Source organism: Podarcis pityusensis (genome assembly GCF_964106645.2).
Source record: "Podarcis pityusensis genome assembly, chromosome: 6".
NCBI classification, from domain to species: domain Eukaryota; kingdom Metazoa; phylum Chordata; class Lepidosauria; order Squamata; family Lacertidae; genus Podarcis; species Podarcis pityusensis.
The window spans coordinates 11855907-11878510 of NC_138030.1; the positions used below are offsets into that span (position 1 = coordinate 11855907).

The 22604-nt window shown below is 46.2% G+C and overlaps 1 long non-coding RNA gene across 2 annotated transcripts; it reads left to right on the forward strand.

Annotated features, from left to right (window-relative positions):
- LOC308480265 lies at positions 1 to 22229 on the forward strand. 2 transcript variants are annotated; one of them, XR_013987971.1, is made up of 4 exons: positions 1 to 251; positions 19111 to 19295; positions 19696 to 19830; positions 22060 to 22229. It is a non-coding gene; the product is annotated as an uncharacterized lncRNA (long non-coding RNA). The 2 variants fall into 2 exon arrangements; XR_013987972.1 differs by having other exon boundaries at positions 1 to 119.
- Positions 22230 to 22604: the final 375 nt, after the last annotated feature.

The window sequence follows — 22604 nt, forward strand, 5'->3', positions numbered from 1 at the left end:
GGCAGCCAAGGGGAATTCCCACAATGACCACCCGGCTGTGTACATTCTGTTTTCTTTTACTGCCCTAGGATGGCAACCCGACATGAGGATCTGCAACAGCTGCCCACCTGGTGGAAGGGGTAAGCCTCCCTCCAGTACAGAAATGTAGGGAGCCATCCAGCAAGTCAAAGGATTGTAATGCCATCCCAGAGTCAAGAGCCAGTATCTGACCAGTAGTGGAGGATATCTCTTTAATCACCCATGCCCAAAAGGTATTACTGAGTATGCCCACAACATGGGCAAAAAAGATCTTTTACTACCACACCCTCTCCAGCACTTGGAAGAGAAGAGGTAGACTTTGGGATTCTAGACAATCTCTCTGGGGCCCAATGTCATCACAGTACAGCCTTAAGTTCCTCTTCCTATATCCGAGCCAGGGCCATCTTAAGCATATCCGGTGCCATGGTGCAAAGCTCCCTCCAGCACGCCCCCCCCATTTCCCAGAGTTTTTTTAGGGAGGACGGCACTGCCAGTGGGGTTGGAGGAGGCAGGCAGCGGCTGGAGGGCAGCTCCTATGGCAGGGAAGAGGTGGAGGCTGGGGGAGGGCAGCAAGCTGATGCTGGGAGGCACCTTGTCCAGCTTCTACCTCTTCCCTGGCGCCCTCCAGAACCTGGTGCCCTGGCACCCTGCGCCACTAGCCTCTATAGGTAAGACGCCCCTGATCCTAGCTGAAAAAGTCTGAAGCCAGGGCTGTACCTAGATTGTTCCCCAAACCTGATTTTCAGTTTAGATTGCTAAACCCTCCTCCCAAATCCTTTCAAACTTCCATATGAATGTCTAGTAGCAATTTATGTTTCTTTGATCCTACCCCCTGCAAAAATTGTTAATGACTGAAGCCCAGCCCTTCACCTTCCTACAGGGTTGTTGCTCCACACAGTTTGTTGCTCTCTAGATGTTACTCAATTCCAACTCCCACCAGCCCCAACCAGCATGGCCAAGAGTCAGGGGTGGTGTGTTGGGTTGAAAATCACGACAGACGAGTGGCAGGTGTCATATGAGAGGTGTCTGCCCCGGGAACTCTCTTTTATTGAATATTACAAACATTGCCACAGGTGTGCTTGTGGCTGATTGGTTGATACAAACACAAAGCATCTTGTTGCTGATTGGTTAACATAGGTACAAGGTGGGAATTACATATAACCGTTTATCACTGATAGATCAAAGGCTGAGAAACGGAGCTGGAACTAGACAGGCATGAAACCTCCTAATTAAATTATAACTAAAGATTGATATTGAAAGAACATAACATGAAAGAATACAACAATCACGTTCCGTAGATGTGGTCAGCAATGCATTAAGAACAGGTCAGGATACACTGCTTCATGAACTCAATGGGAACTGTTCAGAACATTCTCAGACTCATGTGCAGAAGCAGAGAAAAGATTATGAGCGAGACTTCCCAGAATGCAAGAGAAAAGAAGCAATAGTTCTCATAGTAAGACTTCCCACAATGCCACAGTTATGTGCAGTAAGAGAACTGCAGAAAGAGAACTTCCCTTCATCTCCCCCTTTCTTTTCTTGTTTGCGAGGCGTTCTGGGTAAATAAGGCAAAAATACTTCGGGATTAGTGGTGTGCCAGCAAATGCCCAAAATAAGTTCAGTGGTGGGTGGTGGAGTCTAGCAATATCTGGAGTGTCGCAGGTTCCACACCCCTTGTCTGGTTCAAAGTGTTAATATGCCTCTGAAATAGATCTCCAAAATTTTGAGATCTCAGGGTGCAAAGGAGTACTTATTACTCAATAGATCTCTTAAGAAAAATTCTAGCACCATTCATAATCCTGGAAAGCTAGCAAAAACACTGTTTTAGAATTAGGTATCTATCTAAAACAACTACTTGAGATCATTGCCCAGAGTGAGGAAGGTTTTTTTTATATAAAAAGCTCAGCTGTATAATTCAAGAAGCATTTTATAAAGCCCACTTACAAAGTGCTGAGACATTATGCAACAAATGTGAGTGTTAAAACATGTCATAAAGCAACTTGTCTCCCAAAGATAATGGATTTGGTTCCACTGAAGATAGTAATCTGTGAAAATAATTTTGCTTAATGTTCACTGAATTTGTGGGTTTTAAGTAAAAACGTTTCCAGAAGGGACAAGATATTTTTTTCTTTTTTCTTTTTACCAGCTTTGAAAAAGATACCCCAATTCTAGCCGCTGAATCCACAGGAAACATTTTTCAGGGATGATGGGAATAGTGGAGATTCACCTAACCTGCTTCACACACTGGAAGCATTTGGGAGGAGCTGTAGGATTGCACTCATTTGACCCATTCCCAATGACAACATTCTTCCCCCTCAACAGTACACCCACCATGAATGGGTGGGTACATCCCAGCCAACCATGAATTTGGGGACAATGTGATGGGGCTCGGTATGCATCTTCCTATATACAAAAAGTAAAATGTCACCAAGCAGTTTGTGTGGCTTCCCATGCATGCTGCAGCACAGAGAATGGCGGGCTGGCCCAGGTGAGCTGCTTAATGAAGTGTGTGTATGTGTGTGTGTGGGGGTGTACTTTGCGCCTCCCCCTTCCACTAAATGTGCCTGCAATGAGCTTTAATGGGGGAGGCCCTTGACCCAGAAGTTTAGCAAGCCGCAGGATGAAGCACTTACCTTGCACATGAAATGTGTCTTTCAAAGGAGGTGGAGGTTGGGGCAAGCTGTGAGTGGAGGGGCTTGGGATGACCCGTGAGGGGAGTGGTGAGCTGCGAGAGGATAGGCAAGGGGGTGGGCGAGGTGGAAAGGTATGGTATGGGAAAGAGCGATTGCCAAAGGGGTAGGTGGGTTGGAGAGCAGAGATGAGGCAGATTCCCTAGTATGTGCGCGCGCGCGCACACACACACACACACACACACACACACACACACACGTATGTACACAGATGTGCTCCATTCAGGATCTCCTTTCCCTGAAAGAGTCTGAAGGTCATACGCCAGTACTTGTGAAGCCCCAGTAGGCAATATACAACAGTGGTTGTCACAGGGGTGCGGGCAGAATGGCATTGCTTGGCTTCCCAGCACTATTTTGTTCTCAGTTACTGAGAGGGAGATACAGTGGGGAATCAGTGCCAGCACAGTGCCAATCCAACACTCCTGCCATTGCACTCAGAAGTCACCAAGCTCCTCACTGCCTTTCATTCTCAGTAACCAGCGGTGATGTGCAGCATTGGGGAAGCACCACCTGAGATAACCACTGGCCACATCTGCCAATATGATGCAGTACATTTCCGAGCACAATTCAAAGTGTTGGTGCTGACCTTTAAAGCCCTAAATGGCCTCGGTCCAGTATATCTGAAGGAGCATCTCCACCCTCATCGTTCTACCCAGACACTGAGATCAAGCTCTGAGGGCCTTCTGGTGGTTCCCTTACTGCAAGAAGCCAAGTTACAGGGAACAAGGCAGAGGGCCTTCTCAGTAGTGGCAATTGCCCTGTGGAATGCCCTCCCACCAGATGTCAAAGAGAACAACTACTACCAGACTTTTAGAAGACATATTCGAAAGGCAGCCTTGTTTAGGGAAGCTTTTAATGATTGATGCATTACTGTATTTTAATATTTTGTTGGAAGAAAAATATTTTGTGGGGAAGCCCAGCCAGATGGGTGGGGTATAAATAAATTTTTTATTATTATTATTATTATTATTATTATTATTATTATTATTCCGGTGTGGCTGGACTAAAGCATCCGTCATCCCCAATCATTTGCCACACTAGCAGGGGCTGATGGGAGTTGTTGGACTACAACTTCATGGCCCCTTCACATGGCGGCCAAACTCACAGCTAGGGCAGCATGGCCATTGCGCATCTTTGTGGGAAGGGAAGCTTACCAGCACACCCCCACAATCCCCACCTGTATCCTTTCAACACATGAAAGAGGTCATTTGACTAACTGCAGAGAAGTCATCCCCTTTACATGCCAATAGAAATAAGGGACCTCCAACCTCCACACAAACACAAGCATCAAGCACCTGGGAGAGGTAGGTCCCCAATTCTGTAAATAAGGAGTACAACTAACATAGGAAATCTAGCAGAGAAAACCATTTATATCAAAGTTCTCATATACGCCCAGGGGATTGCATCGTGGAAAGTGTCGATTTAAAAGGCTTCCTGCGGAAGGAACATCTCCTTAAAATCGGTCTAGTTGTATTTACGATGCAAAAACTTGTTTGATGGCATAACACTGTAAATCTTAACCTGAGACTTGCAATTCAGTGAAACGTTGAACGAAAGGAATGTTTATATTCATATTCTTTATCCTTCTTTTATGCTCACTGGTTTGTGTGCACCACACAAACCAGACAGCATTCACACAGAATAGCATCACTCACATGAGTTCTGTTCAGGCATTAAGCCAAATGTGTGAGGGCAAAACAGTTTGTAGAGGGTGCATCTGTTTGCCCTGTCTGCTCCACCCCTGACCTTTCCAATAGAGTCAGGCAGTGTTATTTTTCTAGATAAAGAGGTGCCAGAACTCACCATAAACGCCCCCCTTGTTCTATTATAATGGCAGTGGTGCCCACCTGAAAGGTGCCGGAACTGAGTTCTGGCGACTTCTGGCTGGAAAAAAGCCCCGTGGTCAGGCCACTAAGGTGGCCTACACATGATTGGTCAGATTCAACTACCCCATTCCACTAGGGGAAGCTAGCACATGGATGCTTGCTGGCACAATGGAACTTTCCCCTCCTTCCCCAAATCTGTGCAAGGGAAAGAGAGGGGAGGTGGTTTCTTCTGACAAGCAGAAATGCTTGCACCGAAGGAACTATCTCTTTAGTGCTATGTTAAATTCCACCCTGTAAAATTAAAGCACATTCCCGCCTCCCCCTGCCAAGAATCCTGAGAACTGTAATTTGTTAAGGGTGCTGACAGCTGTCAGGAGCCCCCCCACAAAGCTACAACTCCCAGCACCCACAACAAACTACAGCTCCCAGGATTCAGGGAGGTGCCATGCAACTGAATACCAGTCGCAGGACATCACAAGCAGGAGAGTGCTGTAGAATTCAAGTCCTGTGATATAAGTGAAATGAATTAAAGGCTGGGGTGAAGCTTGTGAGGGCTTGGAGTTCAATCTTTTTTTGCATTGTTAGTTAAAGAAACAACTTAGGTAGTAGAGCTTTATGGAATGTCAGCCTGAGACACCCAGGAAAGATACATCAGATCAGTCGCTTCCATAAATCGGAGCTATGATGCTAGGCAAGATCAGCCATTGATGTGGCTAAATGTAAGTTAGTTTCTTAGATCTCAACATTTCAGCAAATGTGGAACAAAGAGATCATGAGTAACTGAAGCCAATCAATTGCAAAATGGATCAGAGTCAAGGCTGAGTAGAATTGTTTTCCATTATGATTATTTAGATGCTTGAGTCGTCTCATTCCTGCCAACAATATGTTATTCAGTTGAAATGGAAATAAGGTATCTGAATAGGGTATACATCTTGCAACTTTGTGAATGATGGAAAGATCTGAAGTTGGACACTTGACCCTTTTAAACTTGTTGGTAATGTTGGAATTCATTGTTACATTGTCATAAAAGCTTTCATTAACACGGTGACTGCACTTACTGTGAAAAACCTTGTTGTGCTCCATTTCCAGCTGTAACAAACACTAAATAAAATAAAATAATAAGTAATATTAATCCATCCTTGAACGTGAGAGAGCCTCAAAGAGCAGTATGGCAATTGTATTTACATATTGCATGCTGTATTTGATATTATGGTTGAGGCCAATTGGTGTTCCGCTGGCACTATATATTCACAGCTAAGGGCTGGCCAGGAGGAGGGAGGAAAGAGAAAGAGATTTAGCGTTATGGCATAGACCAGGGGTGGGGAACCTGTGGCCATCCAGACATTGCTTGCCAACTTCATTGAGACCCAAACAACATGGCTAATGGTCAAGGATATTAGAAGATGAAGTCCAACAGTATCTGGAGGTCCACAGGTTCCCCAGCCCTTCTATAGAGATCACCTCCTCTCTTCCTAGGGTAGACATGTGCCTTACTTTCCAGAAGAAGTGAGTTGTTTGAATGGCAACTCATTCTAGGTCTGGTTGAAGGATAAAGAAAAATAAATGCCTCAGGACCGCAATACCTCAAAGAACACCTCTTTCCATATGAACCTACCCAGACCCTGAGATCATCATCTGAGGCCCTCCTTCATGTGCCACCTCATCGTGAGGTCTGGAGGGTGGTAACACGAAAACGGGGCCTTCTCTGCCCCATCTGTGGAATGCTCTCCCCAGGGAAGTTTGCCTGGTGCCTTCATTATACACATTTAGGCACCAGGCAAAAACATTCCTTTTTAACTAGGCCTTTGGTTGATTTGATTTACATCCGATGACCTTGTAAAAAAAAATATTTGGGGGGGCGGCAGCTATTGGGTTGTTGTTTTTATGTATTCTGTGGTTTTATATCTTGATTTTATTCTGTGAACCGCCCTGAGACCCCCAGGTATAGGGAGGTATATAAATTCAATAAATAAAAATAAAAAATAACCAGGGAGATTGGGGACCTTAAGATTGTCCAGCAACGGTTACACCTGGGCAGTAGATTGAGCTGGCACACAGGGCTGGTGTTATGATTTTGTGTTCTGATAGAGACCAGGGTTGGGCAGGCACGGCATCTATGCAAGACTGTGAGTGCCCGGGCACCCGCCAAATTGCAGTTACGCCAACTTCTCAGCTGCCTAGGCCACAGACCTCAGAAGGGCACAGTTTTCAACAGATTTGTCAGGGAACTGCCATCGGGCCCAGGGGGAGAGGGAGGGCTCCAGAGGGATTCCGGAGAGCGTCCTGGGAGGGAGAGAAGCAGCACATCTTCTGGGGAAGGAAATCAGCGTAGCACCAGTGGAGAAGGGGGGCAGATGGGGGAATCGGCGAGGTGGCTCCATGACTCCTCGCCAGGGACCAGCGGGGAGAGCACGGGTCCTCCGCTGCCCACACCCTCCCTGCGCAGAAGGCTTCCGCGCAGGGAGAGTAGGCAGAGACTAGGCGTCAAAGAACTTTTGTGCTGGAAGAAGTTCAAGAAATGCCCACTGACGGATTCTGCCAGCGATTGAGACAGCCACGGGTGAGTGGCTGTCCGGACAGAAAGGGTTCACTCAGGCAACCCAGCCAGGTGTGGCGCCGATTTATGCACGAGCAACCCCTAGAACCATTACAGCAATCCGCCAGTCCCTGACGTTGCTTGTGCGCAGCCCAGGAGAGGCAGCACAATGAGCCAAACAGGAACAGCCGGAGAGACGGAGCAACCAGCTGCGGTGCGGAGTCTGGTCGAGAGGAACTGAGACTTGGAGACGCATGTAGCTATCCTGACGGCGCAGCTGGAGGAAAGACGGGCTCAGGATGCACAGGTCAGAACCACCCCCATCGCAAGGAAGGTACTGGGGCTGGTACACAAGTTTGGTGGAAAGCCCCAAGACTACAATGCGTTCCGAACGGAAGTGCAGTACGCTTTGGAGCTGCAGAAAGATGACTTTGCTGATGACGGGGAGAGGGTGGCTTACATTGTGGGGCATCTGCAGGACGGGGCACGCGAATGGATCAGGCCCCTAATGGCGACGCAAAATGATGCCTTGAAGGACCTTAAGAAATTCTTTCAGGGAATGGACGCGATGTTCTCCAGCGAGGTGGAGCAAAGCGTGACACGGCGGGAACTGATGGGGTGCAAGCAGGGGAGCCAGTCCGTCAGAAACTACTGGTCGCGTTTTGCGATGTTAGTCCACCGGCTCGGGTGGGATCTGGACTCTGAACCGATATAAATGTTGTTTGAGGCGGGTCTGTCCCCCGAAGTGAAAGACGAGTTGTCCCGAGCGCCCCGCCCACGGTCGATGGACGAGCTCACAAAGGCTGTGCTCGCGATAGGCGTACTCCAAGAAGCGCGGGCGCAGGAGAAGCGGGAAATGAGAGAGGAACGTTTCCATGACTACCGCATTCCAGAGATACCGAGGGAGCCTTCCCAGGCGGCGGAGCCAATGGAAATTGATGGCGCGCGCGAGGTTTCAAACTCCGGTGAAGGTTGTAAAAGGGAGGGAAAGGACTGGAAAACTACCAGGAAGTGTTTCCTCTGTCAACGACCAGGACATTTTGCTAAGGTCTGCCCTCAACGAAAGGCCTGGCAAGGGATGGTGGGAGCTGCAGGCCACGACGAGAAGGGGGAGGAAGGGCAGGTGCAGGGAAACGCCAACGCCTGGCTGCCAACCAACAGGGGCAGCAGCCAGGTCAGCAACCAATAGAAGTGCCCCAGCCTGACCCCCCCAAGGCAGCTATAGCCATAGAAGTGGTGCTAGAACTCCCGAATGGGCACCCTGTCACAGTTAAGGGACTGCTGGATTCGGGCAGCTTGTGTAATTTCTTCAGCAGAGACTTCGCTCTGGAGCACCAACTCCACCTGTTGCCTCTAGATTTTCCCTTGCAGGTGACAACCATCGATGGCAGGGAACTTCTGGGAGGGGAAGTGACACACCAGACCCCGCCAATGCGAATGAGGGTTTCCAGGCACACGGAGACCATTGCCTTTCACGTGGTCACACTGGCAGGACCCCCAATAATACTGGGAATGAGCTGGTTGGCACTGCATGATCTCGTAGTGTCATGGCATCAGCAGTCAGTCACCCTTGGGTCAGCTTACTGCTTAGGACACTGTCTGGGAGGGGAGAACCCAAGAATGACGGTGGCCAGAGTGGCTGGGCTGGCCGTGGAACAAAAGGGGGAGGTGCCACCACAATATGCTGACCTGGAGGTCTTCAGCGAGAGGGAGGCAGATAGACTACCCCCCCCACAGGCTCTTTGACTGCCAAACCTACTCCCAGGGGCTCAGTTGCCAGTGGGTAAGCTGTATGCCATGTCCGACCGGGAGATGCAGGAGTTGCGGCAGTTTATTGACAAAAACCTGAAGAGGGGGTTCATAAGGGAATCAAAGGGGGTGGGGGGGCAGTCCAGTGTTCTTTGTGGACAAAAAAGAGACTAATCAGCCTAGATTGGTCGTGGATTATAGGGCCCTAAACCTGGTGTCAGAACCTGTGACCTTCCCAATGCCAAGGATTGACGACATTTTAACACAGGTGAGGCAGGGGAAGATTTTTACCTAGCTGGACGTCAGGGGGGGCATACAATTTAATCAGGATAAGGGAGGGGGAAGAATGGAAAACTACCATGTTCACCCCCCTGGGGGCCTTCGAGTACTTAGTTATGCCATTTGGATTACAATCGGGCTCCGCCTGCTTTCAAGCATTCATGCACCACGTGTTAGGGCCCCTGCTGTACAAGAATTGCGTAGCCTTTTTGGATGACGTCTTAATCTATTCGGACAATGAGAAGCAACACGTCAGAGACGTCAGGGAAGTGCTACAGAGACTGCAGAAGCATCAGTTGTGGGTCAAGCTGGAAAAATGCCAATTTCACGCCAGGGAGGTAGAGTTTCTGGGGTACAAGTTGTCAAACAAGGGCCTAGCTATGGACCCAGGCAAGATGAAGGCAGTGCTGGAATGGAAAGCCCCCAAAACCCGGAAGGATGTGCAGAGGTTCTTAGGGTTCAGCAACTTCTACAGGAAGTTCATAAAGAACTTCGCTCACTTGACAGCACCCATAACAGATTGTCTCAGTAGCAAAAAGAAGTTCGCGTGGACAGAAAGTGCCCAGCAATCCTTTGAAAGGCTGAAGAAGGTGTTTGCTTCAGAAGAGCAGCTCCTGCACGTTGATCTGGAGAAGCCCATGAGACTGGAGACGGATGCGTCCGACCGAGCTGTTGGAGCGGTCCTTTTGCAGTCCGGGGCCAAGCAGGACTGGAGGCCGTGTGCCTTTTTCTCAAGGAAGCTGAGCAAGTCAGAGCAAAACTACACAGTGTATGACCGAGAACTGCTTGCGATCTATGCGGTGTTTCGGCAATGGAGACATCTGTTGATAGGGGCGCGGCACAAGATCCAGGTTTGTACTGACCACAAGAACTTGGAATACTGGCGGACCGTGTGGGTGCTCAACCAGAGACAGATTCGATGGGCCCAGGAGTTCGCCAAGTTTTCTTTCGAGATCAGATACGTGCCGGGAGAGGAAACCGTAAGAGCGGATGCTCTCTCCCGGAAACCGGAGTACCTGGAGGGAGAGGGACCACCAGAGATCCGACACGTGTTTCCCGAGGACCGGTGGGTGTGTGTGGGAACGCTGGTTGGGAAATGAGAACTGGCCGGGCTTACTAGAGACCACGCGTTCGCTCAAGCAAAAATCAGGGAACTCCGGGACGGAAGGGAAGACCATGGAGGGTTTGAGGAAAAGGAAGGGCTACTGTACTATAAGGGGGCACTGTATGTACCGGGGGAGACCTTGAGGGGGAAGGTACTTAAACAACTCCATGACAACCCAACAGCTGGGCACTTTGGACAGCACAAGACCATGCTGCTCATCACCAGGCAGTTCTGGTGGCCAAAGGTGAGGGAAGACGTACGGGAATATGTACGGGGGTGCGACCGATGCCAGAGGGCAAAGGGAGAGAGGGCTGCCCCCGCAGGGCTACTGGAACCCTTACCTACACCGGGAAGGCCCTGGGAGGTGGTGTCCATTGATTTTATGACAGATTTGCCCAAGTCAAGGGGGAAGACAGCAGTCATGGTAGTAGTCGATCTACTGACAAAAATGTGCCATTTCATAGCTTGCTCACACGCGGTGACAGCAGAGGAGACAGCCAGGTTGTTTGTGGATCACATTTTCAGACTGCATGGGGTTCCCTCGAGGGTAATCTTGGATCGCGGGAAACAATTTACTTCCAGGTTCTGGAGGAAGCTCATGAGCTTGCTACAGGTCGAGGTGAGCTTCTCGACGGCGAGACACCCAGAAACCAACGGACAAGCAGAAAGAGCGAACAGTATACTCCAGCAATACCTACGCTGCTACGTCAGCGAGAGACAGAACGATTGGGTAGAGAAACTAGCCTTGGCTGCATTTGCGTACAATAACGCTGAACATGTGTCCACGGGAATGAGCCCGTTTATGGCCAATTATGGGTGTCACCCCAGGGCCTTCCCGGGGAGGGGGGAGGAAGCATGGAGTGTACCCGCAGCTGAGCAGTTTATAGAAGAAATGGAGGCCTTGCACCAGCAACTCAAGATGAACCTGGAGTGGGCCAAGGAAGTTTACAAGAGGCAGGCGGACAAGCACCGTCAGGAGGGGAAGGCCATACGGGTGGGAGACCAGGTGTGGTTGTCAACCCAAGGGTTACCCCTAAAGGGAGGGTGCAAGAAGTTGCAGCCGAGGCGGCTGGGGCCTTTTGAGGTAACACAGCAGGTGAACCCAGTGGCATTCAAACTCAAGTTGCCGGACAGCATGAAGATACATCCGGTGTTCCATAGGTCCCTACTTTCACCGTACAAGGAGGGGTGGGAATTTCCAGGGCGGGAGGGAGGAGTCACCACCCACCTGCAGGTAGAGGAGAGGGAACACCGCAACCAAGCCACGGAAATACTCGATTCAAGGTGGTGAGGTCACCAGGTGGAGTACTTGGTAGCTTGGGAAGGAGAACCCAGGTCAGAAAACACGTGAGTCCCCGCTGAGTCAATCAATGACGGGTATCTGGTGGAAGAATTCCACAGTTTGTTCCCGGATAAGCCAAAACCACTAGCGAGATTCTGGGAGGAAGAATTTGGAACCACAGACGACGAAGGGGACTTTGTGGGTTTTCCTGCCTCCGAAGAGGAGGGAGGAGAGGTGTCAGAGGGAGAAGAATCAGACTGGGAGGTCCACCCTGAGGGGAGAGATCTGAGCGGGTGGGAGGCTGGTTTTGAATCCTCAGAGGATGGTGACAGCTCCTTCAGGGGATTCCCCGCATCATCGGCCGAGGAAAGAGATGAGGTTATATCGGAAAATCGTGCCGGGGGTGGAGGGGGTCCTGGGGAGGAGGTGGATGTCAGGGAACTGCCATCGGAGCCAGGGGGAGAGGGAGGGCTCCAGAGGGATTCCGGAGAGCGTCCTGGGAGGGAGAGAAGCAGCACATCTTCTGGGGAAGGAAATCAGCATAGCACCAGTGGAGAAGGGGGGCAGATGGGGGAATCGGCGAGGTGGCTCCATGACTCCTCTCCGGGAACCAGTGGGGAGAGCACGGGTCCTCCGCTGCCCACACCCTCCCTGCGCAGAAGGCTTCCACGCAGGGAGAGTAGGCGGAGACTAGGCGTCAAAGAACTTCTTTGCTGGAAGAAGTTCAAGAAACGCCCACTGATGGATTCTGCCAGCGATTGAGACAGCCACGGGCGAGTGGCTGTCCGGACAGAAAGGGTTCACTCAGGCAACCCAGCCAGGTGTGGCGCCGATTTACGCATGAGCAACCCCTAGAACCATTACAAGATTGGTTTTAGTTATATCTTATACATTCCTGATATTTTACTTTATTTCATATCCCTGACACAGTTTCTGAAAGCTCAAACATATAAAAACTTGAAATGTCGCGGAAGACATAGTTGATTTGGCAACTATAGCCGCAGAACATGCCCTAGCGTCAGCCCTCAGCCTGAGGGAATTGTGGACAAAACTTGCAAAGGAAAAGGCACGCAAAGTGATGTTTTGCTGTGAAACTTTTAAGGGACTTAAATTTTAAAATGGCAATTTGTGAGATTATTCAAAATGGTTTGTGTGCTTGCACCTTTCCTTCTGAATCTGAGAAAGATAATCAAATATTGTATTACTTATTCTTGCAATTTAAAACAAATCTAGCAGTTCCAGGTGTGGGGCTGTTCATGTTTTCTACCAGATACCTGTTTTTGAAAATTGAAGTTAGCATTTTATTTTATTTTTTGAGGAGGGGAGTGCAAGTATTTAGCCTTGCCTAGGGTGCAAAAATAGCCTGGTGTGGCTCTCCTGGCACACATTCTCCCTCATTACAGTGAGAGGCATCACATTTCTATTTAAATTATACTAATTATTTCTAAATTTGCATTTCTACGCTCACACATATAAGCACATGCAACTTTTGTATGCAAATTTGTGCTGTGTTTGCCACCCCCTCCATTCTGGATGGTGAATAAGTAGTCACCTTGTATCCACCTCCTCCCTCAGTTCTTGAGATTTACTGAAGCCCCAATCCAGATCCCATCATGCGTGGATATTCCATTGGAAGCTTCAAGGAGGTGGGTCTTTTCAGTAGGGATGCTATCACTTGGAAGATTGCCAGCAGCAAAGTAGAAAGAAAATTGCTCTTCCATCAAGCTTTTAAGAGTTGAATGATCTTATTTATGCTATTGATAGTTGCTTTAGTTTTATGATTTAAGTGGCATTAAAGCAGGGTTGGAGAATCTGAAGCCTGTCAGTTGTTGCTAGACCCCTTTTTTTGCCAATTAATTTTTATTGAATTTCCTTTCTTTTTAAGCAAATTAACATCAAATTAAATACATAATTTAATGCATAATTTAAAAGTTGACTTCCCATCCTTCTTCCATGGTCTTCTATACAGCATTTTACCTTTATCTATTCTATAATTCTATAATTCTTCTATTAATATTATATTTTATTTTCCATCCACTGTTCATATTTTAATTCTGCAAGCGATTCCATTTAACATCTAATATCTCTGAATGTCTAAATAGGGAGTTTATGAGGAATTAAAGAACCTTTTAATGAGGGTGAAAGAAGAGAGCGCAAAATATGGTTTGAAGCTCAACATCAAAAAAACGAAGATCATGGCCACTGGGCCCATCACCTCCTGGCAAATAGAAGGGGAAAAAATGGAGGCAGTGAGAGATTCTACTTTCGTGGGCTCCATGATCACTGCAGATGGTGACAGCAGTCACGAAATTAAAAGACGCCTGCTTCTTGGGAGAAAAGCAATGACAAACCTGGACAGCATCTTAAAAAGCAGAGACATCACCTTGCCAACAAAGGTCCATCTAGTTAAAGCTATGGTTTTCCCAGTAGTGATGTATGGAAGTGAGAGCTGGACCATAAAGAAGGCTGATCACTGAAGAATTGATGCTTTTGAATTTTGGTGCTGGAGGAGACTCTTGAGAATCCCATGGACTGCAAGAAGATCAAACCTATCCATTCTTAAGGAAATCATAGAATCATAGAGTTGGAAGAGACCACAAGGGCCATCGAGTCCAACCCCCTGCCAAGCAGGAAACACCATCAGAGCACTCCTGACATATGGTTGTCAAGCCTCTGCTTAAAGACCTCCAAAGAAGGAGACTCCACCACACTCCTTGGCAGCAAATTCCACTGTCAAACAGCTCTTACTGTCAGGAAGTTCTTCCTAATGTTTAGGTGGAATCTTCTTTCTTGTAGTTTGGATCCATTGCTCCGTGTCTGCTTCTCTGGAGCAGCAGAAAACAACCTTTCTCCCTCCTCTATGTGACATCCTTTTATATATTTGAACATGGCTATCATATCACCCCTTAACCTCCTCTTCTCCAGGCTAAACATGCCCAGCTCCCTTAGCCGTTCCTCATAAGGCATCGTTTCCAGGCCTTTGACCATTTTGGTTGCCCTCCTCTGGACACGTTCCAGTTTGTCAGTGTCCTTCTTGAACTGTGGTGCCCAGAACTGGACACAGTACTCCAGGTGAGGTCTGACCAGAGCAGAATACAGTGGCACTATTACTTCCCTTGATCTAGATACTATACTCCTATTGATGCAGCCCAGAACTGCATTGGCTTTTTTAGCTGCCGCGTCACACTGTTGGCTCATGTCAAGTTTGTGGTCAACCAAGACTCCTAGATCCTTTTCACATGTACTGCTCTCAAGCCAGGTGTCCCCCATCTTGTATTTGTGCCTCTCATTTTTTTTGCCCAAGTGCAATACTTTACATTTCTCCCTGTTAAAATTCATCTTGTTTGTTTTGGCCCAGTTCTCTAATCTGTCAAGGTCGTTTTGAAGTGTGATCCTGTCCTCTGGGGTGTTAGCCACCCCTCCCAGTTTGGTGTCATCTGCAAATTTGATCAGGATGCCCTTGAGTCCATCATCCAAGTCGTTGATAAAGATGTTGAATAAGACCGGGCCCAAGACAGAACCCTGTGGCACCCCACTAGTCACTCTTCTCCAGGATGAAGAGGAACCATTGATGAGCACCCTTTGGGTTCGGTCAGTCAGCCAGTTACAAATCCACTGAGTGGTAGCATAGTCAAGACTGCATTTTACCAGCCCTGAGTGCTCACTGGAAGGACAGATCCTGAAGCTGAGGCTCCAATACTTTGGCCACCTCATGAGAAGAGAAGACTCCCTGGAAAAGACCCTGATGTTGGGAAAGATGGAGGGCACAAGGAGAAGGGGACGACAGAGGACAAGATGGTTGGACAGTGTTCTCAAAGCTACAAACATGAGTCTGACCAAACTGCGGAAGGCAATGGAAGGCAGGAGTGCCTGGCGTGCTCTGGTCTATGGGGTCACGAAGAGTCGGACATGACTAAACGACTGAACAACAACAAGAACATTCTTCCAAAATTTACTCTCTTCATCCCTGACCACCAGCTATGCTGACTGTGGATGGTGGAATTTAGGTCCAACAACATCCACTTCAAAGGGTTGGATTTGTATTTGTGTGTGTGTGTGTGTTGCTTCACTAACTGCTTTGGAAATGTAGCATATAATTGATGTAAACAGAATCAATAAAGTGATGCCCTAAATAAAAACTTAAGATAAAACAATGCAACTAACCATCTAGAGCATCTCTGTTCCTTCATGTGCCAAACAGATGACTGCCAGCTTTGAAAATGCATGTTGAGGCAGAAAGGGAGAACAAATGACCTAGATTCCATCCCCTCCTGGTCCAGACAGGTGACTGGTGCTGTCAAACCACATCAGGCTGACCATCCATTTGGAGATGTATGCACAGTCTAGAAAGAATCAGCACCATGTGCACACTCCAGGTTCTGGAAGTTGTTTATATCATGCAGCACATTTCAAAACATGCAAAGCAAACCCAACACGCTTCTCCACATGCCAAAGGGCACGTGAACAGACTTTCCCTCATCAGAGCACTTTGCCTTAGGGTGAAGTGTGCTACTAGAATGTACAGGTATCCCAAAGCATGCAACGATCCTACGGATGAATGCAATTTCATCCCATTTTAATTGGTGCAAGCTAGCATTCATGATATGTGAACGAGACAATCTTCAGTACTTGAAGAATCCAATCGATTCATGAAATCAAACTGTTAACCTTCCAGCCAGCTTTCTATTGAAAGGGGTTTGGGAAGGGAAATTTAGAACTGGCACAAGATAGCAGGATGAGTTGTTTTCTTGGTTTTGCGGTGCTGATGTCAGAGACTGAGAAAGAGCTCACATGCTTAGTATGCCTAAATCCCCAAATCCAATCTCTAGTCAAAGGTGACAAGGAGGCCTGTGATCTGCTGATTAAAACCATACACACCACTTTCTATAAATATTTTTTTACTCAGAGCCGTTCACAGACACGATCAAAAAAACAATACAGTGGTACTTTGGTTTAAGAACAGCTTAGTTTATGAACAACTTGGATTAAGAACGCTGCAAACCCGGAAGTAGGTGTTTTGGTTTGTGAACTTTGCCTTGGAAGCAGAACATGTTCTGCTTCCTGTTGAGTGTGTTCCATTTGTAAATTAAACCCCCTGCTGCTATGGGAAAGCACACCTTGGTTTAAGAATGCTTTGGTTTAAGAACGGACATCCGGAATGGATTAAGTTCATAAACTGCAATTCTCATGACTTCCAGGTAGAGCTGGGCGAAACTCCTACCTGAAATTCTGGAGGCTTGCTGTGAGTCAGTGCAAACAACACAGATCTATTTCGATACAAAGCCGCTTCCAATGTTCCTAATCATGGAGGGAGAAATTTCAGTTCATAAACTCAAAAGAGCAGGGAGAAGGAAACCCTTCTAGAGTAGATGAAACACTGAAGTTCACAGGAGGAGAATTATTCCTGTATATGAGGGCCCTGGCACTTTTAAGCCTTTCTGACATTCCATATTATGTTGTTGTTGTTTAGTCGTTTAGTCGTGTCCGACTCTTCGTGACCCCATGGACCAGAGCACGCCAGGCACTCCTGTCTTCCACTGCCTCCTGCAGTTTGGTCAAACTCATGCTGGTAGCTTCGAGAACACTATCCAACCATCTCGTCCTCTGTTGTCCCCTTCTCCTTGTGCCCTCCATCTTTCCCAACATCAGGGTCTTTTCCAGGGAGTCTTCTCTTCTCATGAGGTGGCCAAAGTATTGGAGCCTCAGCTTCACGATCTGTCTTTCCAGTGAGCACTCAGGGCTGATTTCCTACACATCTTTAAAACTGAGATGCTGGAACAACGAGACTTGCATTGTGAAATGGGCTGCAATTTTAAATGGTATAAATACCACTTAGGTATACAGTAAGCATATCCTTTGAGCAACACAAAGCATGTTTGTAAATGCTGTTAAGCCAGAGTACATAGCCACTACTTAAAAATGACAGATATATCAGCAAAACTCAGGATGATTCCGTGAAGAATTTGCACGGGGGTGGTGGGGGGAAGGAATAAAATAGTTGTGCACGCACTGAACATTGTTTCCAATGAATAACTCTTCAAATGTTTGGTACAATTCACATAGACTTAGGCATGAGTTCAAATGTACAGGATGCACAAAACACCCACCTGCTCGGAATTGCTGCCATCATTTGCTAGGAGGAAAAGTTTGCGAAAGGAGAACTTCACATTGTGTGGAATTAATTGCCATCGAAAGCTAATTAGAGGGGGCAGCAGGAAATTACCATTGAAACAATTGTGTTGCATGAAAAAAACAACAACACCACAATCCAGTGTCCTTTTGTTCTATTTGAGCACTATCGTCCCATGGCTAAAATGAAAGAAGAAATAGCTGCAAAGGTGAATGTGATTTCCTTGCATCTGAAATGGTGTAGTTTATAGTCATAAGAAGCAGGGAATGGGATGGAGGAGGATTTCATTCAGAACATATTTTGAAGCTAACTGACCTAATTCACAGTTCCCAAACCTTGGAAATAGAAAAGACTTTTTTTTTTTTTAAAGGGAAGAGTGTATAAAAATGCATACAATTTAAATATTATGTGGGTGGGTGTCTGGGTGGCTTTAAAAAGTGATCTACAGAAAATGGGAGGGAATGGACTTACGATGGAATGCAGTGATTATATGAACTGCTTCTGTAGGTATTTGTATATATATTTAGCTCACAATAATAAATACTGCACTAAAGAACCTGGGACTCTGAGCATTCTGCTAAAAGTGCCGCGAGGAATTCGCGACAGCAGCGGTTCGAATCCCCACAACTAGGGGTGAGCTCCCTTTGCTCGGTCCCTGCTCCTGCCAACCTAGCAGTTCGAAAGCACGCCACAGTGCAAGTAGATAAATAGGTACCTCTCTGGTGGGAAGGTAAACGGCGTTTCCATGCGCTGCTCTGGTTCGCCAGAAGCGGCTTAGTCATGCTGGCCACATTACCCGGAAGCTGTACACAGGCTCCCTCGGCCAATAAAGTGAGATGAGCACCGCAACCCCAGAGTTGTCCGCGACTGGACCTAATGGTCCGGGGTCCCTTTACTTTTACCTTTACATCTGACTATGGGTGGCTTCCAACACATATAAAAACATAATAAGCCATTAAACATTTTTTTTGTTAAAAAAACAACCTTCCCTATACAGAGCTGCCTTCAGATGTCTTCTAAAAGTTGTATAGAGTGGTACCTCAGGTTAAGAACTTAATTCATTCTGGAGGTCCCTTCTTAACCTGAACTGTTCTTAACCTGAAGCAACACTTTAGCTGATGGGGCCTCCCACTGCCACTGTGCCACCGCTACACGATTTCTGTTCTCATCCTGAAGCAAAGTTCTTAACCCAAGGTAATATTTCTCGGTTAGCAGAGTCTGTAACCTGAAGCGTATGTAACCCGAGGTACCCTTAAAGTTACTTATCTCCTTGGCTCCACATAACTCCATATTCTCTGATGAAAATAGTGACGTCCTAAAGGAAAGTGGGACATTCCGGGATCAAATCAGGAACCGGGATGGTCCCTGGAAAATAGGGACACTTGGAGGGTCTAACAACATCACTCTCCTCACCTGGAATTCCCAGCAACTGGCATTTGAGCTGGTGGTCATGACTCCTTCTTTTGCTTCCCTCCATAACTTTGGCCCCTGACAGATGATGTCACAGTGCCCGGGATGGAGTGAGGGTCCATGGAGAACATAGCTTTCCAGTTTTGCAACCATCAGCGATCGTCAGACTCTGACTAACTCAAACCTTGAAACACTTAAAAGTACAAGGATATATTTGTCTGATCTTGTTTTGATTCTGTTGGGACTACTACAGAGAGAATAAAACATTTGGTAAGTTTTCTGATAGTCTCTTGCATTCTTTCTTTCCGTTTAAAGTGGCAAAAGCCCATTCTCGAGTTCAGACATGCAGGTAACATCAGCAAAGTTACACTGGAATAAAATGAATGCCCCAAAGCTAAGTGGCTGACAAAAAAGATCACACTCTGGCATCTCTCAGATCTTACTCGCAATGCGACAACGTCTGGGGCAGGCACATTCGCTGAAACAGTTCAAAGCATATGGAAAGAATTAGTCCACCATGCCAGAGGTCCTTACTTCTTTAGAACTCAAGAGTCCAGACCACTCCTCCTTAATAAATCAGTACAGGCTGTTGTGGCCATGTTGAGAGAGAGACAAACCCACAGTTGCTACTTACTTATCAAAATCATTTGTTCGCTGTCTCTTCCAACAGCATCAGATGTGCGGCACATGAAGTAAAACAAATGAAACAGCTACAAAATAAAATATGAACCTAACCCTGTGAAGAAAATGCAATAAGCAGAACTCAGCAAATAAACTACACCCGCTTAAGATGAAGACTTATCAGGTAAGACTGGTTTTACCAACCTTTATAAATGTACAGTTTTACCATGGGAAATTCAGTTTGTTCCAGAGTTTCAGGACAGTTGATATAAACTTCCAGTAGCCGTATGCGAAACCAAATACACCCATACTCAATACAGGGAGCAGTAACTTGGTTGTTGCTGTTGCTGTTGTTAGGATATCATTATTTTATGATGCTAGGTGTAGAGAAGGTGGATCTGACTAGACTGAAATGACCTCACAAGTCAAATGGGGAGGCCTAATTCGTCCCATGAACTGGAGGTGTTATGCCTTCAGCTGGCAGGAGGAAATCAAAGTATAATTTCCCAAGGAACTAAGAAGAGAACTAAAAGAGTTTCAATAAAATATGCAATATTCTCTTCTGGCAAGCTAGGTGTCCCCTATCTTATATTTGTGCAGCTGGCTCTTCCTGCTTAAATGCAGAACCTTACATTTGTCCCTATTGAAATTCATTTTGTTAGTTGGGGCCCAGGTCTCCAACCTGTTAAGGTCATTTTGAATCCTGGTTCTTTTTTATGTGGCATTAGCTACCTCTCCCAGTTTGGTGACATTTGCAAATTTGATGAGCATCCCTTCAATTCTTTTGTCCAAGTCATTTATAAAGACGTTGAACAACAACAGGCCCAGGACAGAACCCTGTGGCACCCCACTTGTCACTTTTTTCCAGGATGAGGAGGAACCATTAATGAGTACTCTTTGGGTTCGGTCAGTCAACCAGCTACAAATCCACATAACAGTTATCTCATCCAGTCCACATTTTACCAGCTTCTCTGCAAGAATACTATGGGGGACTATATCAAATGCCTTACTGAAATCAAGATACACTATGTCCACAGCACCCTGATCTACCAAGTTTTAATTCTATCAAAAGGAGAATATATCAAAAAGAGATATAAAAGCAGGTAAAGAATGAACAGTGGGAAGAATGCACACAATTTGGTTGGAATCATTTTCTTGGTTACTAATACAGAGGAGATTTCATTTTGTTTTTTTAAGAGCACCATTTCAGCCATGTGAAAACGAGACTCTGTAATGCTGCCAAGGTCAGCAAGACCAAATGAGATTTGCTTAATGAGCACTGATTAAATAATAATGATGAAGACAAAAACCCCAAACCCTAAGGGGATTGATCTATTATGTCACCACTCCCTGGAGAAACTATCCTGAGCGAGCTCTTCTAGCTTGACTAAGACAAACCATGTTTCTTTGCCAGAAAAGATTTCTTTGAAAAGTGTCAGCTACATGTATTAATACACAGGGTATAGGGATGAGTGAATCTGTCCATTTCATGTTCTCTTGGTTTCACATTTTTTTCAGTCTTAAATTCAGCTCTCCACATGTCCACATCAGTTTCCCTTAAAAAAAAATTCCTCATGGAAATTAATTATTAGTGGCTGCATCACACTGTTCGCTCAGGTTATGCTTGTGGTCCACCAAGACCCTTAGATCCTTTTCACATGTACTGCTAGGAAGCCATGTGTGTTTCCAAGGGCATAAGCTTTAAATTTTTGAGGCATTGCAGTCCTGCCAGAAAAGTCCACAATAGCTATATAAAACTGGCTGATCACGGAAGCTGTTTATCAGCTACAGATATTCCATCCCTGGTTCTTTCCAAATCTTCATTGTAGCACTTTCTGGATCCTGTCCCCCCATACATTGAATTAGTCACTTTTAAGATGAAATATGCACCCATTTTCATATATTACCTGGCTGGTGGACTTTATACCTTAACACACAAAAAACGATTACAAGCCAAAAAAGTTAATGAGATATGGGCTGGGAGTTCCACACGCATCATTTACAATCTTCTTGCACCTCTTTTATCTAGACATATATGGTATTTATTTGCAAAGGTTTTATGATGGGCTATAAAATAAGCGTATCCTATAAATAATTTGGTAACCAGGAACAGCTTTGATTGAAATGGAAAAGTTTTAATGTTCTGATAGCGCTTCCTTTATCGCATTGCTCTTTATTACAAATTCTGAGTCAAACAGGAAAGAGAAAAACACCCTACACGAATATGAGGAAATATCATTGGAAAGTATTTTTGTAATTCAAGTCTTGCAGTAACGTTGCCACAATTCATTTTCTTAATTATCTTGAAAATCGTTTGCCCTGAGTGTTAACACATTTTTTTTTTGCATGGTAATATATGTAAAAAGCCTTTGGGGTTTAATGAATTATGTAACATATGTTTTCTTTTCACCAGGACTGGAGATCAGGAGTGGAAGTCTCATAAATATGGGAAATTATTATTACGATTATTGTTAGAACTTGAGAAAAACCAGCTTGTCAGCGAAGTGTGTGTATGTGCATTTTCTGAAGTTCTTCAGAGTTGCAGCAGCTTGTTCGATATGCGATATTGAAATATGACACTGATGTGTGCGTGCGTGTTTGTTTCAGCAACTTTCTTGTACTGAAATGGTGCAGTCCAGTGAGAATATATCCTGCATGACTCAATTGAAATGATTAGGTATATATGAGAGCACTATGGTGCTCTTCAATGGTACTTTTACAATCAGTGGATGTGGGTAGCGCTGTGGTCTAAACCACTTAGCCTCTTGGTCTTGCCGATCAGAAGGTTGGCAGTTCGAATCCGCACAACGGAGGGAGTTCCCGTTGCTCTGTCCCAGCTCCTGCCAACCTAGCAATTTGAAAGCACACCAGTGCAAGTAAATAAATAGGTATCACTGCGGCGGGAAGGTAGATGGTGTTTCCATGTGCTCTGGTTTCCATCACTGTGTTCCGTTGTGC